This window comes from Ursus americanus, chromosome 25 (assembly GCF_024610735.1).
Source record: "Ursus americanus isolate L20-20 chromosome 25, mUrsAme1.1.p, whole genome shotgun sequence".
Taxonomy (NCBI): Eukaryota; Metazoa; Chordata; class Mammalia; order Carnivora; family Ursidae; genus Ursus; species Ursus americanus.
The window spans coordinates 29,113,263-29,129,416 of record NC_142151.1 but is presented as its reverse complement, the minus strand read 5'-3'; the positions used below and the strand labels follow the sequence as shown (position 1 = coordinate 29,129,416).

The 16,154-nt window shown below is 44.3% G+C and overlaps 1 pseudogene; it reads left to right on the top strand.

The window, feature by feature from the left end:
- Positions 1-768: 768 nt before the first annotated feature.
- On the top strand, positions 769-8,636 carry LOC148107800 (small RNA 2'-O-methyltransferase-like; annotated as a pseudogene).
- The last annotated feature ends 7,518 nt before the right edge of the window (positions 8,637-16,154 follow it).

Here is a 16,154-nt window from a genome sequence, read left to right as displayed (position 1 = left end):
CTTGCTCTAATAGCCTATATGAAAAAGGAAAAACAGAAGTTTTAGAAGAAAATATAGAATGTATTTATGAACTTGGGGAAGGGAAGTATTTGTTAAAACACTCAAAAATAACTAGCATTATAGTCTGCAGTAAAAATAGAAAGTGAAGATTCATTAACTACCCACTATAAGCATTACCTAAATTGTTGCATTAAGTATTGGGCACATAGCATTTTATTTTTTATTTTTATTTATTTTTGTGGCTAGCATTTTAAACACACATATCAAATTCCTGCTGTTATAGAATTTATATTCTTTTGGGGGGGGATTCATATTCTAATGGAGGAGTTACACGGTAAACAGCAGTAAACAGGAGAAGTAATACACATTGTAGTTAGATAATAAGATAACAAGCAAAGAAGAGATTGAAAGTGTGATTGGGGCTACTTGGAGGGGGACTGCAGGTGTAAATGGGTTAGCCAGAGAAGGCCTTCCTGAAAATGGAGTTGCCCTTAACTGAGATTGGAAAAAGTGTAGAAGAAACAAGTTTGGAAGGTCAACATCAAGAGCTTACTTTTTTTTTTTTTTTTTTAAGATTTTATTTATTTATTTGACAGAGAGAGAGAGCCAGCGAGAAAGGGAACACAAGCAGGGGGAGTGGGAGAGGAAGAAACAGGCTCCCAGTGGAGGAGCCTGATGCGGTCCTCGATCCCATAACGCCAGGATCACACCCTGAGCTGAAAGCAGACGCCCAATGACTGAGCCACCCAGGCGCCCCTCAAGAGCTTACTTTTGGGGGCATTTGGGTGGCTCAGTTGGTTAAGCATCCAACTATTGATTTCAGCTCAGATCATGATCTCAGGTGGTGAGATTAGCGGAATCCGCTTCACTCCCTCTCCCCATGTGCTGTCTCCCTACGTCTCTCTCTCAAATTTTTTTTTTAAGATTTTATTTGAGAGAGAGAGCACATGTTGGGGATGGGCGGTGCAGAGGGAGAAACAGACTCTGCTGAGCAGGGAGCCCAACTCAGGCCTCGAACCCAGGATGCTGGGATCATGACCTGAGCTGAAGGCAGATGCTTAATTGACTGAGCCACCCAGGCACCCCTATAAATAAATGAATCTTACAAAAAAATAAATAAAAAGCTTACTTTTGGACCCAAGTTTGGAATACCTGTTAGACATACAAGTAGAAAAGCTTAGTAGACACTTGCACATACAGATTAGGAATTCAGGGCAGAACAATGGTGTATTTGTCAGGGTCCAAAGGAGTCAGAAACCACACAGCTATTTGAAGAGGGGTGATTTATTTATTTATTATTTTTAACTAAGCTCTATGCTCACTGTAGGGCTTGAACTCATGACCCTGAGATCAAGAGTTGCATTCTCTACTGGCTGAGCCAACCAGGTGCCCCAAAAAGGGTTGTTTAATGTGAAAAATTATGAGAGTTCTCTCAAGAAACAGAACCGAGAGGTCGTGTGTGTGTGTCTGTAGAGAGAGATTTTAAGGAATTGGCTCATGCAATTGTAGAGACTTGGTAAATCCAAAATCTACAGGGTAGGCTAGCAGGCTGGACACCCAGGGAAGAGTTGTAGTTCAAGTCCAAAGGCAGTCTGCAAGAATTCTTTCTTGCTCAGAGGAGGTCAATCTGTGTTCTATTTAGGCCTTCAACGGATTTGATGAGGCCCACCCACATTATGAAGAGTAATCTGCTTCACTTGAAAGCCACCAATGTAAATATTAATTTCATCCAAAAAACATTTTCACAGAAACATTCAGAATAATGTTTATAATTAAATATCTGACCACCATGGCCCAGCCAAATTAACCATCACAAACTATAACAAGAAATTAGAACAATGGAGGATTTGCTGCTAAGCAATAAAAAGAACTCAAGAATACAAGAAGTAAAACGCACACACACACAAGAATAGCATCTATATGAGCAGCCACTAACCCTAGGCCTGAGGCCAGGCAAACCTAAAATGCCCCCTTTCCCTCAGGCTGAGAACCAGATTTTGTTAGGGCACAACCATAGCCCATCAGATGTCAAAAAAGTTTACTAAAATGCCACACCAGTGGCACTTGTGAATCTACCTTTAGGTGCCAGGGAAGTATCATGGGGAGGTACCATATCCCAGAACTTGCTGGAAGGCCGTCCGTGGAGAAGTGCTATATCAGTAAGACTCATTGGAGAGCCACTCAAGGGAATGCCACAGAAGGTTAGCTGCTGAGCACCACAAAAGACAGGAGCTTCCTGCCACAGGAGCTAGCAGAGGGGAGCACAGCGGAACCAGGAAGAGAAGCTGCCTCCAGTGCCTCGCCAGGGCATTCTGCTGACAAAGGTGAACATTGTGCCAGCTGGCAAAGGAGAAATGTTTAAAAGAGGGTCTAGCTTCATTGTTGCAGAACAGGCAATAAAGGGTAGGTTTGGAGCTGAGAGGCAATAAACTGATAACTGCCCAGTCCCTGATATTCAGTTACAGAGGAAACAACAGAGGGGAGCAGGAAAATGCAGAAGGAAAAGATGAGACAACAAAGCAAGTATCTCCAAACTTTATGGTGCAATGCTTTAGAGCACACATTGTCTGCCATGTCTATTCGAACTTGGTCCAGATATAGCTATACAATTTTCATCACTACCCTTTAAAATATTAATTTTAAAAAACACTGATTAACTGCAGTTAAAAAGGTCAGGAGGCTTCTGCAGTCTAAGGGGAAAAAGACCACAGGGTAGCAATGAAGGGGGTGAGAAGTGTTGGGTACTGGGTGTATTTTGAAAAGCAGAGAGGACTTCCTGATGGATTGAATGTGGGGGGTGAGCAAAAGAAAAGTCAGGAATGACTCTAAGGAACTTGGCCTCAACAACTGGGAGGATGAAGCTAGAATTTCTGTTAACCGAAATGAGTAAGGATGAGGGAGAACAGGCTTTGGAGACAGATCAGAAGTTCAAGTTTGGACATATTAAATTTCAAATATTGATTAGATATCCAAGTGGAGATGGTGAACAGGAAATTGAATGTCTGAGTCTGGATTTTGTGAGCAATTGGACTTCAGATATAAATTTGAGAGTTGCCAGCATATATAGATGGAATTTAATGTCCTAAAACTGGATGAGAACATAAAGGGAGTGAGTTATTAAATGATCTCCCAAACATTCATTCTAATTCCATGATATGGATATGGCATGATTTATTGTGTGACATTCAGATTTACCTCCCAATTTTTCACTATTCTGAAAAATGCTATGGTGAAAAACATACATAGATCCCAATGTTTCACTATTCTGAATAACACCATGATGAACAAAGATCCTTGCTTTATGAGAAATTAACCATTTTTATAGGTCAAAGGCAAATGTCAACAACTTTACACGATTCAACCTAGTATTTGTGATACTTCTTTTGGTTCTTTATCCTGATGTGTTATAATTTGATTAAAATAGATACTGTAACCTAGATGGAGCAATTAATCTCTGGGCTGCAAAACCTAAAAATAAGTCACTCTAGTTAGAGCTACCATGTGGGGCCAGATGTTTCCTAAACTCCAGTAAAACTTAACTCTGAGATTTATCATTTACTTACCCATAACTTGTGTTCTTAAATGACCCCAAAACTTTTTCTGGATTTCTCACATTAACATCCTATTCAAAAATAGCAGAGCTTCAAAATACATGAAATCAATGAGAAAGAGACAAAGTCTCAAGTATAGTAGGAAAAGCACTCCTTTGTCAATAATTGGAAGAGTAAATAGATAAGAAATCAGTAGAGACATAGAGGACTTGGACAATACTGTCAACCAACTTGACCAGATTGATATTTATAGAATATTTTCACCGACAGCAAGAAACAAATTCATTCCAAGTACACAAAGAACACTTACCAAACTGACAATATTTGGGGCCATAAAACATGTATCAATAAATTTAACAAGATTCAAGTCGTGTAAAGCATGTTCTCTGGCCACAAGTGTCAAAAAATGAATCAAAAGTGAAAGCAAAAAGCATCTGAAGCAGCTCTTAAAGAGAGATTAATAGCAGTGGCTCAGTAGGTTAAGCATCCAATTCTTGATTTCAGCTCAGGTCATTAGCTCAGTGTCATGAGATCGAGCCCCACATCGGGCTCTGCACTGGGCGTGGAGCCTGCTTAAGATTTTCTCCCTCTCCTTCTGCCCCTTCCTTCTCCATCTCTCTCTCACTCTCTCTCAAGAAAGAAAGAAAGAAAGAAAAAGTTTTTCTATGATACATATGTAACAGATGTTACTATGTTCCATGTAACATGTTAACTAACATGTTAGAAACTGTTTAGAAACTAAAAAAACTAGCAAAAAAGACAAAATAATAAAGATTAGAGCGGAAATCAATGAATTAGAAAACAGAAAAAGAAAAACTGAGGTAGACAAATAGATCAATTGAACAGAATAGAAAGTTTGGTAACAGACCCACACATATATGGTCAATTGCTTCAATGAAGTTGCAAGGGCAATTAAATGGTAAAAAGAATAGCCTTTTCAGTCAATGTTCATATGCAAAAGAAATGAAGTTCAATCCACACCTTATACATACATATACAAAAATTAACTCAAAATGCATCATAGAGTGTTCGCAGTACTTGCTTTCCATCTGGTATGCTCCTTCAGAGCTGAGTCATTGCTGATTCATAGAGCTTAAAGGATACATTGGCTTTTTCGTCTCAACAAAACTTGAAACTCGGAAACAAAATGGAAGAAAACAAACAGTGCAAAGGTATGGTTAATGGTAATTTTGAAGAAGTTCCCAGCAAGGAGGTGACTTGAGTTCAACCAGCCACTGTACAGAGATACTACTTTGTTAAAAATTTAGTGGATCAGCATCAACCCAAGAAGGTTGCAGACTTGGGCTTCCGTGATGCCACACTTATATGGATGCTAAAATTCCACAGTTGCACTGAACATCTCGTTGGAGTAGATATTATTGCTGCCGATTCCTTACAAGTTGACTCCAACAGCTGGGGATTATCTAGCTCCTTGGGACCTAGGTTTGACTATAACTTTGTATCATGGTTCTGCTGTACAGAAAGACTCTCATTTGCTTGGATTTGACTTGATAACATGTATTGAATTGATAGAACACTTAGATTCTGAAGATCTGGTCAAGTTTCTTGAAGCTGTATTTGGGTACTTTTCTCCAGGTATGGTTGTCATCAGCACACCAAACTCTGCATTCAATCTCTGTTTCCAACATCAACCTTTAGGAAGCCAGATCACAAATTTGAGTGGAACAGAATACAGTTTCAGATGTGGGCTTTGGATGTAGCAAATCTCTACAATTACTCTGTTGAGTTTACTGGTGTGGGGGCTCCACCAACGGGAGCTGAGCATGTTGGTACTGTACATAGATAGGGGCTTACAGAAAAACATAGCAAAGGCAACTGAATTGTGCATTTCAGAGCCACAGGAACATGTTTATAAAGCTGTTTTGACAACCTCATACCCGAGACAGTAAAAAGTATACCTCCAGCTTGTTCTGAGTGCTGAGGTGTTAAAAAGCAGTTGACTTCATGAAAGTCAGGTTTCTCCTGGATCCGAAGAAAAGGGAGCGCGGTTGAGCGGTGCCAGAAGGCAACTGCATCCAATGGCATGGATTAACCCTCACAGAAGCTCGAAGAGGCCAAATAGAGCAGTCCCCCAAAGCTTGCAGTGTGGGAACGAAGTTCTTTATACCCCTGGAAAGGCTAATTGCTTATCCGAAGGTGAAGGGCTTGGTGGATAGTGTGGAGAACCCGAGAACACTGCTGGCTGAAGCAATTTGACTGAATAGAGATCAAACTGTGGTGCAGGTAGACTTGATTGATTACCATACACGAAACCTCCTTGAGTCTTAATGATAGGCACATTTAGACAACCTTGTGTAGTCGTAAGTTGGGCAACTTAGTTTTGAATTTCTCTAACCTTGTTCTTGTTTTTCATATGCTTTTTGCAGGGTGGTGGAGGCTTCATAATGTACTTGTCCATGTTTCTGTCAGACCCATGTTGAATGTGACTTGAAAAATTTTTAAAGTAATTTAGATGATCAAAGAAAACCTTTTCCTGATTTGCATTATAGATATAAATGTAAATCCTAAAATTGTAAAACTTTAAATTTAAAGAAAACAAAGGTAAATGGCCTTGGCTGAGGCAAAGATTTCTTAGATATGACAACAAAAGATAGAGTCCATAAAAAAAAAACCGATAAACTGGACTTCATAAAAATTAAGAATGTATGCTCTTCTTTTTTTCAAGTTTGAGATATTTATTAATCAGGGTAAAACTCCAACATAGCACATCAACATGATTTTGAGCATTTAGAGGGGAAATAGTTCTTGGTTAAGCAGAAAATTGTACAAATGACTTCTGGAAGACCTTCATTCTAAGCAGTTTTACAGTCAAACATTTCATTTAGAAGTCTGAGCCCTCTTTCTTCAGTTTGCTGTAATCTACATTCACTGAGTAGAACTTGCATTGATCATTAGGACACACTTTATTCTGGGTTCTGGGTTACTCTTCATCCCAACAGATATCTGGATCGGACAATGCCAGATACAAGACATACACTGCTGCTCCAGTAACTCCAGCTCCAATAAATATGAAGAGAGAAATCAAGCTTGAGTGCTTTCTTGGCCTAACCAAGGACCTAGGGGAGCATATTTGTGGCAAAGGCCTCTGGTGTGAAAGGAGAGGAGACTAAGGCCAGGCCTGGGACTAAGTAGTCTCTGCCAAAAAGAACATTCTTTGAAAGATACTATTAGGAGAATGCAAAGATAAGCCACAGACTGGGAGAAAATATTAGCAAATCACATATCTGATAAAGAACTTATATGCGGTATATATTTTAAAAACCCTCAAAAAGCAGTAAGATAGGGATGCCTGGATGGCTCAGTTGGTTAAGCGTCTGTCTTCAGCTCAGGTCATGATCCCAGGGTTCTGGGATCAAGTCCCGCGTTGGGCTCCTTGCTCAGTGGGGAGCCTGCTTCTCTTTCCGCCTGCTGCTCCCCTTGCTTGTGCTCTCTCTCTCTCTCTAGCAAATAAATAAATAAAATCTTAAGAAAAAAAAAAGCAATAAAATAAACAGCCCAACAACAACAAAAAGGGGCAAATAATTTGAATGGACACTTTAACAAAGAAGATATGTGGATATCAAAAAGCACACAAAAAGATGCTTATCACCATTTGTTATCTCAGAAATGCAAATTAAAACTAAAATGAGATACTACTATACACCTCGAGAATGGCTAAAATTGAAAGGACCGATTATACCAAAAGTTGGTGAGGATGTAGAGGAACTGGAATTCTCATATATTGCAGATGGGAATGTAAAATGGGACAATCACTTTAGAAAACAAGTTCAGCAGTTTCTTAAAAGATCTGACACACACCTATCATATGACTAAGCCATTCTATTCCTAGGTAATTACCAAAGAGAAGTAAAAGCATTTATCTCTACAAATACTTGTATATGAATGTTCATCACAGTCTTATTTGTAATAGCCAAAAACTGGTATTAACCCAACTGGTATCAATAGATGAGTGGATAAACAATTTATGATATGTCTACACAATGGAGTACTACTAGCAATAAAAAGGAATAAACTACAGAAACATGCAACAACTCAGATGAATCTCAAAGTAATTATTCTGAGTAAAAAAAGGTAAAAAAATGAATACATGCTACAGGATTACATTTGTATAAAATCAAACAAAAATGCAAAGAATCTGCAGTGACAGAAGACAAATGGGTTGTTGCTTGGAGACAGGGGCTGCTGAGCAGATGGGATGATAAAGAGGCACAAGGAAACTTTGGGGGTGACAGATATATTCATAATCTGGATTATAGGTGATAGTTTCATAGGTATATACATGTGTCAAAATTACCAAAACTGTACACTTTCAGTATGTGAACTTTGTTGAATGTCTTGATAGCTCAATAAAGCTCATTTAAGCCTTTTAAAATCTAATTGAAAAGCTGAGAATACAGGCACTGAAACTAAAATGGAAAAAAAAAAAGTGAGGGGAACCCATAACTTGATTTACCCATCATTCCCTTCTACCTCATTCAGTGGGCTTAGTTCATCACTTGGTTATCCACAAGCACTTCAGGCATCTTAAGATGTTGTATACTCTAGGCCAAAAGCTAGATGCAGGTCAGGCAAATCTGGACGAACCCAACAAGTGCCTAGTGTAAAGAGAGACACGTGACTGCAGTCACAGCCACACAATCCTTCGAAGAAGGCCAACTGGCATTTTAAGCTTCTAGGTTTCCACATGACATGCTGTTATGACTATTTAAATGCCTCTTCTTAATATTCTTGCCTGGTTGTGTCCCTCAATCCTAATATATTTTATCATGATCCCCCACCCCCACTGAAAGATCCATGTTAGACCAGGCTTCAAAAGCTCAGTAAATACCTAGACTTTGCCCTTTGCCCTCTGAAGGCTGCTCAGGCTAGTCAAGGTAATGCTCTCCCTCACTATGCAAGCAATAAACGGATTGTTTTGATGATAAGTCAAGAAGCCAGGATTCAACATTATTGATCATTCGTATTTTCTCTTGTAAATTATTTTAGGAATCTCTGCCCATTTCTTCATTTTAAATGTCTATTTTTGGTTTCGATGTGTAGTTTGAAAACTTCTTAAAGCTATTCTTTGCATGATCTGATGTAAATATTTTCTCACTTCTATCTTTTTTGGTGGCTTTTTGTTGCACAGAAATTTTTAGTTTTCAAATGTTCAGAGTCATTATAAAAATAAATAAATAAAACAGCTTCCAGTGCTATACTGCCTGGGCTCAAATGTCTACTGCTTATTAGCTGAGGACCCTTGTATAACTCTGTGAGCCCAGGTTCCTCGCCTGCCTCCCCCGAGAATGTGAGCTCCATGAAAGGAGGTATTTTCGGCTGTTTTGTTAACTGCTGTATCCCCAACTCTGGGGACAGTGCCAGCATAATAATCGCTCAATAAATATTTACTAAATGAATGAATCTACAAAGTCAGAACAATCTTATGCACCTCATGGGATTGTTACAAGAATTAATCCTCATGAATTTTAGTCTAGAACAGTGCCCGGCCCCAAGTAAGATAGAAGGAATGTTCCCTCGCTCTCCCATCCCCCAAATCCTGCCTCTCAAGAGAAGTTTCACCTGATCGTCTTCCCTCCCGCCCCCACCTCCCCCCAGTTAAGTCTCTCCCTTTCCTCCTCCCCCTCCTCCTCCCACAGGGTTTGCCCCATTGTTCCCCTTCAGTGTGGCTCACTTGTCACTTCAAGTTCTTAACCTTCGGGCAGCTGTGAGCCGCTTTGAGAAACCAAGGAAAGTTACGAGCATTCTCCTCAGAAAAACGCACCCGTGCGCAGACACAGACTTTTCGTGCAGCATCATGGAGCGCAGAGTCCTGCCACGAACCTGCCATTTTAGATCCCTGAATGAGGTGGACACGAATGTCAAAGCCTCCTATTGCTTCCGAGCTGCAAACCTTAACAGGTCGCAGGAAATTCCTGAAGCTGGTCATCAGCGCAAGGGTCAGCATCCAAACGCGGAGTCCCGATCGGAGCTCCTCTGAGATGCAAATCGCTCTCCGCCGTGCGGGGCGAGGGCGCCTATTGTTCCTGCCGCCTGCCTCTCCGAGCCGACCCCTCACCCTGGCGGCGGAAGGGCGCTGTGGGGGACCAGGGCCGGGAGAAAGGGAGTTTCTGAAGGGAAGCAGGGGGCTCCGGTGGATTCTAAGGTCACTTATATAAACTGCAGCAACCGTCCCCCAGGCGGTGAGCAACAAACCGTAAGCACCAGAATGACCCCTGTTCCTGTCTTCGGCGATAGGAACGAGGGATGGCGGGGGGGGGGGGGGACTGTCCCACCGCCCTTTCAGGAAGCGAGGAAGGCTGGCTGTGAAAAGGTGAAGCCCAGGCCCGGGGCCGAGCCACGTGACTCGGTCTAACTGTTGTAACCGTCCTAAGCCGCCGCGAGTAGCCGCACAGACCTCCTACTCGGCCGGCGAGAAAGTGAGGTGACTCAGTCGCTTACACCATGTGTGGCACCGACAAGCGCCCACAGCTGCGAGCTGTTATGCATTCACATTAAGGAGCAACTCAGAGCGCGGAGGTGGCGCGGGAGCCAGCGCGCGGGCCTGGAGGCGGCGGGGGAGGAGAGCCGGGTGCGGGGAGCCGGCCTGGCCCCTAGCCCGCGGCCCCCCGAGCCCCGCAGCCCCCGCAGGCCCGGCTGTCTGCTCACGCGTTTACCCTCCGGGCTAGATGGTCCCTTGCCGTCTTTGTGTTCTGGAACTCCCCCAAACAGACACGCACACACCCTCTGGGAGTCCACAGCCTCCCCGCCCCGCCGCCCCCCCATAACGCGGGTTCGGACTCCCTCACCGACGGAGGGCTCCGTCCCAGGGCCAAACACGAGCGGACTCAAACAGTCTGAAAGCTTGGTGCAGCCCTTTCATTCTGATTAGAAACAGTCCCAGAGGCGACGCGACTTGCGCGAAGTCGGCAACTTCCTGGAACTGGAAACCAATCGGAAGACTTCCGCGTCGCGGCTGTTTCCGCTGTGATCAGGTTACTCAGCGCCTTGGGACCTGCTTTTGAAAAGGAAAGGAGAGGTCGAGCGGGGAGCGCCCCTGAAGGCAATGTTCTGCAGACTCGGTAACTGCTTGTGGCAGGCGGTGTGAGAGTAGGGGTGACACAGTGTGTAACCTGCTTCCCCCCAGAACATAACGTCCACAGTTTCAAATTGTTTTCCGAGATCCTGAATTTTCGTGGGTGCATCTTCCGGGGGGGGGGAGCATACCTGTTTTGGGTACCCGACCGAGTGCCTAATGCAGAGTAGGTACCTCATATTCGCCGAGCGGAGGACTGCACCGCTGCCTGAGCCCCGTTCCATCACAGGGATGTAGGAGGGTTTGCGGAGCCCAGGCCCACCTGGGAGGCACGTAAGCCCTTGCCAGTTTTTCTCAATTATGGCTCTGCAACGAATATCCTCTGTGCCTATATCCTTGACTGCATCTCTTGATTATTTCCTTAGGATATTTTCCTCGAAGTGGGATTACTGGGTTGAAGGGTAAGCGCATGGTTAAGTCTCTTGATTCAGAGTCCCTCCAGCCCCGCCAGAGTGAGTCAGTTTACCAGCAAGCTGGCCAAAACTCGGTATCATCAGGCTTCGTTTGTTCTTTTTCTTTCCTTCCTTCCTTCCTTCCTTCCTTCCTTCCTTCCTTCCTTCTTTCTTTCTTTTTCTTTCTTTCTGCTTTATTTTTTTTTTCCATCTTGATAGAACGAAAATTATATCTCATTTTGTTTGCCTCTCTTTGTGGGCTAATTAGGTAGAGATTGGACTGATTTTAAAGAAATACTCTAAGGAGCCCAGAGAAATCCAATGTGGGAAAGGAGACCATTGACACCAGGCGCATTCTGCCCAGCAAGGTGAAATCAAAGGGCACCAAATGTCTGGTATGATTTGATCTGAAGATGTAAACATCTGAGCCTTGCTGCAGAGGCTTCCCCTGAGCAAGCGAGGGAGAGCTGTGACTTACTTGCTTCCCTATGGTTATTTTCATTTCCTGATGAGGAAAGAATGTTATACAACAAATGAAAAATCTGTATACTTATCTTCAAGGACAGCAGGGAAAAGTAGAAATAGGAAAACGATTTCAACTCACCGTCATGGGAAGGGGGGGTAGGGGGTAAGTGGTGAAGCTTGAAGGCTGTGTGGTGGAGGTGGAGGGTAAGTCCCTGAAGCTCGGCTGCCAGCCTGGCAGGGAGGGAGAGAGCAAGAGGCCTCAAGGGCTCTGGAGACTTCCTACTAGAAAGGCCGCTGTGTGTTTGCGGCACTTACAAGGCCTGGGACCCGGAAGGGGCTTTTAATGGGCTTGTGAGGATCACACTTAAACTGCCAGGGACAAAGGAAAGTTGTAAGGAAGCGGACGCTGAGGTGAGCTCAGGCTGTGCTCTGGGAGTGGGCAGGAGGTAACTGGCATTTTCCGAAGGTGGGGTGATGGTGCTTTGGGGAGCTTTGGGGGCTGTGGAACTGTGGGGACTTCTCGCCCAGTCAGAGCCACACGCTGTTCCCTAGCCCTTCACATATCCACTGGGTTCTCTTGCAAACCACACCCAAGAGGATAACTGATTTACCAATGTTTACAGGCTGTTTTATTTACTAATCTAGCTCTCATTTACGCTCCACTAAATTTATAGTCCTAATGACAATCATCAGCATTTTCCTGATAATAAACGTAGGGGATGTGTTTTATGGGTTTATTTTTTAGCTTTGTGGGGGAGTTTTTCTTGATTACTTTAAATTTCCTATTAAAGTTTTGGGTTTTTTTGTTTGTTGGTTTTTTGTTTTTTTTTTTAATAGAGGGAGAGCGGTGGGAGGTGCAGAGGGAGAGAGAGAGAGAGAATCTTAGGCTCCACACGCAGCGCAGAGCCCCATGCGGGGCTTGAACTCATGACCCTGAGATCATGTCCTGAGCTGAAATCAAGAGTCAGTTGCTTAACCGACTGAGCCACCCAGGCACACCCCACCTTTTATTTTTCTATTAAAGTCTGAAATTCAACAATCAGCTTCTAACAGCTTAGCAATCTATGAATTTTTCTGCCACTTTAATTCTTCTAAAGGGGCTCAAGCCAAATATGAGCCAGTTCTTAGAGGTTTCAATGAATGATTTCAAAACCTTGTCACACTTTAAAATCACTTGGCAGCTTTAAAAAAATTACAGTTTTCCCTCCCTCCCTCTTGGGAGACTAATTTTGCAGGGCTGGTACCTGAAGCTGGTGTTTTTGAAAAGCCTCCTTGGTGATTCTTGAGTTGCTGCTATAAAAGGGACTGATGCCCAAATGCTTATCTATTTTGTTTGTCTTTTAATGAAATTATGAAATTTGGAAATGGCAGTTTTAACTTCTAAAATGTTAAATAAGGCTTTAAATTTCTGGAAAACATTCTTTTTGCCTCCCTCCCCACCCACCCGGGGCTTGAGTTTCCTGAGCTCTTCATTCCTTCCTTGCGTAACTCTCGATGCTGGGTGATGCCATTGCTGTCGCCGCCCTTTGTCCTCTCTGGTTTTCCGAGATTCCTGCTTTCTCCCTTTGGCAGCATGTTTTGGTCTTTCTTCCTATGCTGTTTTTCAAAGCCCTGCTGCTGTTTAGGGCCCTGGAAACTTGAGGTAGCAGCCCGGGGCCATATGTCCACTCCCACAACTGGCCTCGGGTGCTGTGACTCTCAGACCTTCAGTGCTCACTGTTTCTCTGGAAAGTCTCCAGATGCCCACATGTCAACTGCCTACCGAGCGTTTTACTCTTAGGTATCCCACAAAGTACCTCAGACTCCGTGTTTCTCAAATATTACATTCCTAGCCATTTTCGTTCTTTGTGGGTTTGTCTTGTTTATTTTTAGTAACCTCTACACTCAACGTGGGGCTCGAACCCACGATCCTGAGATCAAGAGTCACATGTTCTTCCTACTGAGCCAGCGGACGCCCTTGTTCTTTGTGTTTTATATCTCAGAGAAAGGCTCTACTATGTTAGTCAAGCCACAAACGTAGGGGTAACCCCATTCATTCATTTAAAGCCACTATTCTAGGCACTGGGAATACCAGAAACTACAAAAATCCCTGTCCTCCAAAAACTTGTATTCTAGAAGGGGAATACAGACCGTAAATAATCCGTCCCCAAAACTAACAGATTTCAACTTCTAATATCTCTTGACTCCACCCCGTCTCTCCAGTCACCACCTTAGTTCAAACCCCTGATGGCCTCCCTCTTTCTCTTACTCCCTCCAGTCCATTCTCCTCTTAGCAATATAATCTTTCTAATGCTGAATCTTAAATTTTAGCTTCCATCATGAAGCTTTCCATCCCTTCAGGATAGAGTCTACCTTCCCAGGTCTGGGTCAAAGGGTGTTACAACTTCTGGGCCCTCCCTCCTGGTCTGTGCATCACATCCTTCCACCCATGTGAGCCACCCTCTGCCTGGCCATACTGAATTTCAGCTGCAGGCTACCACACCTGCCATTCCCGACTCCCTCCCTCCCCTCCTGCCTAGGCTGACTCCTGCTCACTTGGCAGATCTCAGCTCAGATACTATGACAGGCAGCCTCCAAGCTGGCCCCCACTGATCCCTGCCTCCTACTGTTCGTGCCCTTGGGATTCTGAAGAACAGAATGTGGCAGAAGCTGCCGTGTTGCAAACTGCCCTATGATGAGGGCCACGTGACAAGGAACAGAGGGCGGCCTCCCGCCTACAGTCTGTGGGGAACCTAATCCTGTCAACAACCATGTGAGTGAGGTTGGCATCGGGTACTCCCCCAGCTGAGCCTTCAGATGAGTTGGCAGCCCCAGCAGTCAGCCTTATCCGCGACCTCCTCGAAGACCTTCAGCCCTGGGGCAGCCAGTTAAGCCACTCCTGGATTCCTGACCCAAAGAAACTATGAGATAATAAACCTTTGTTGTTTTAAGCAGCTATGTTTTTGTTAATTTGTTACTCAGAAATAGATAACAAATACCACTGCTGGACCCCTGCCCTCCTCCACACCAAATGCAGTGCCCTTCTGAGTTTTAGAGCCAGTGGTATTTCCACCTGCCCTCCCCAGTACTTAGCTCTCAGTTTTAATTAATTAGGGATTTATCCATATCTCTACCCCTAGATTATGGGCTTTATAAGGAAAAAGAGGAAAAGAGGGAGGAAAGTCACCATTTTCCTTCTCAAGACTCTGAATACCTGCTCTGCTTCGGCCCCTCCTTTGTACAGCCGCAGTGTCCACAGTGATTGCCTCAAAGTGCAGCTGCAACCCAAGGAAGAGCCTGCGGCCAGCTGTCCTCACCTCCCTGAGACACCCACACACACACATACACACACACGCACACACACACACACACACACACCACACACATGCGCGCACAAAAAGAAGCATGCCCACTCACACTTCGGGCACGCTGCCCTTTACTCAGAGGAGAGTGGGTGGAGTCTCTGCTTGCTCCTTCCACACACACCCTGAGGCTGCACTTTGTGGGTTTTCTGAATGAAAGGTGGGAGGGAGAGCTGCCTTCTGCCTTTGAACTGTCCGGTTCCTCCACCTTTATTTGCAGCCAACTGAACTGTGCCAGGAGGACACGGTTGTGAGTCCCCTGGGGATAAAAAAGAAAAAGAGCCCAAGTACTTCTTGTTGCTTTCATTTTCTGGTGTCTCAACCCACAGGCCACTCACTATCTCTGACCTAAACCTGAGATCTGAACGAGGGGCCACCTCTGGGTTCCCGGAGTGCTTGGTGGCACCTCCCTTGGGGCTGATAACAGCAGTGTCCTCCGGGCTCTGGTTCACTCTCCTGCCCTTTGTTAGACAGGGAGCAGTGCCCTTGGCCTCCCGATGGCCTTCTGTTACCCTGCGCCGGCTCTACACTACAAGGGCGGCAACTTCCCCCATCTCCCCACCCCCCCACACACACACTTCCTACGGCCCTCCACCCTCCCCTCCGACAGTCTGCCAACAAGTCTGTTACATCCAAGCAGGATGAATGAATGTTTAAGAGGCATGCCTGTCTATGAACACACCTCTGTCTAGTTAAAAAGAGAAGCTTCTAATAACATTACACCTATGGCATGTGCTTCTGTCCTGTCGGCCCTACTCTGGCATTCAGGGGCAAGTTTCCTCTGGGCCTTCCTTTTGTAATTGCCTTCTGCTCAGTGGCTCACTGTTGCTAGGAAGGTTATATCCATCAGCTGTGCTCCAGACACGTAGCAGTGTGATAATGGGAAGGACGTGGATTTGGGGGTGGCAGATCTGCCATTTACCGGATTTGATCCTGGTTGTGTCACCTGGCCATCCTGGGCCTCATCCTCTAGTGGGGTCTGCGAATGCGCTATTTCCCCCTATTTTGAGATTAAATTAAATAAATCACACACATGAACATGCACAGCATGTTACAGTAGTAGTCAGTGTTCCATATTGTTCTTGTGTGTTTTAAAAAGACCTTAACAATCTTTGTAAGTTTTCCTGGGAAATACAGAAAGCAAAAGATTGTTGACATCTAGTTGAGAAAGCGCTGCATTAGTCTTGTTTGGTTTTTGGCAGGAGACGGAGTAGGATAAGGTTGAGGGTGATGTTAGGGGGCTGCTGATTTACTGGTTTTTAATCTGACTCTTTTCCTTCTGCTGTTCTGGAGTCATGCTATGGAAACCAGC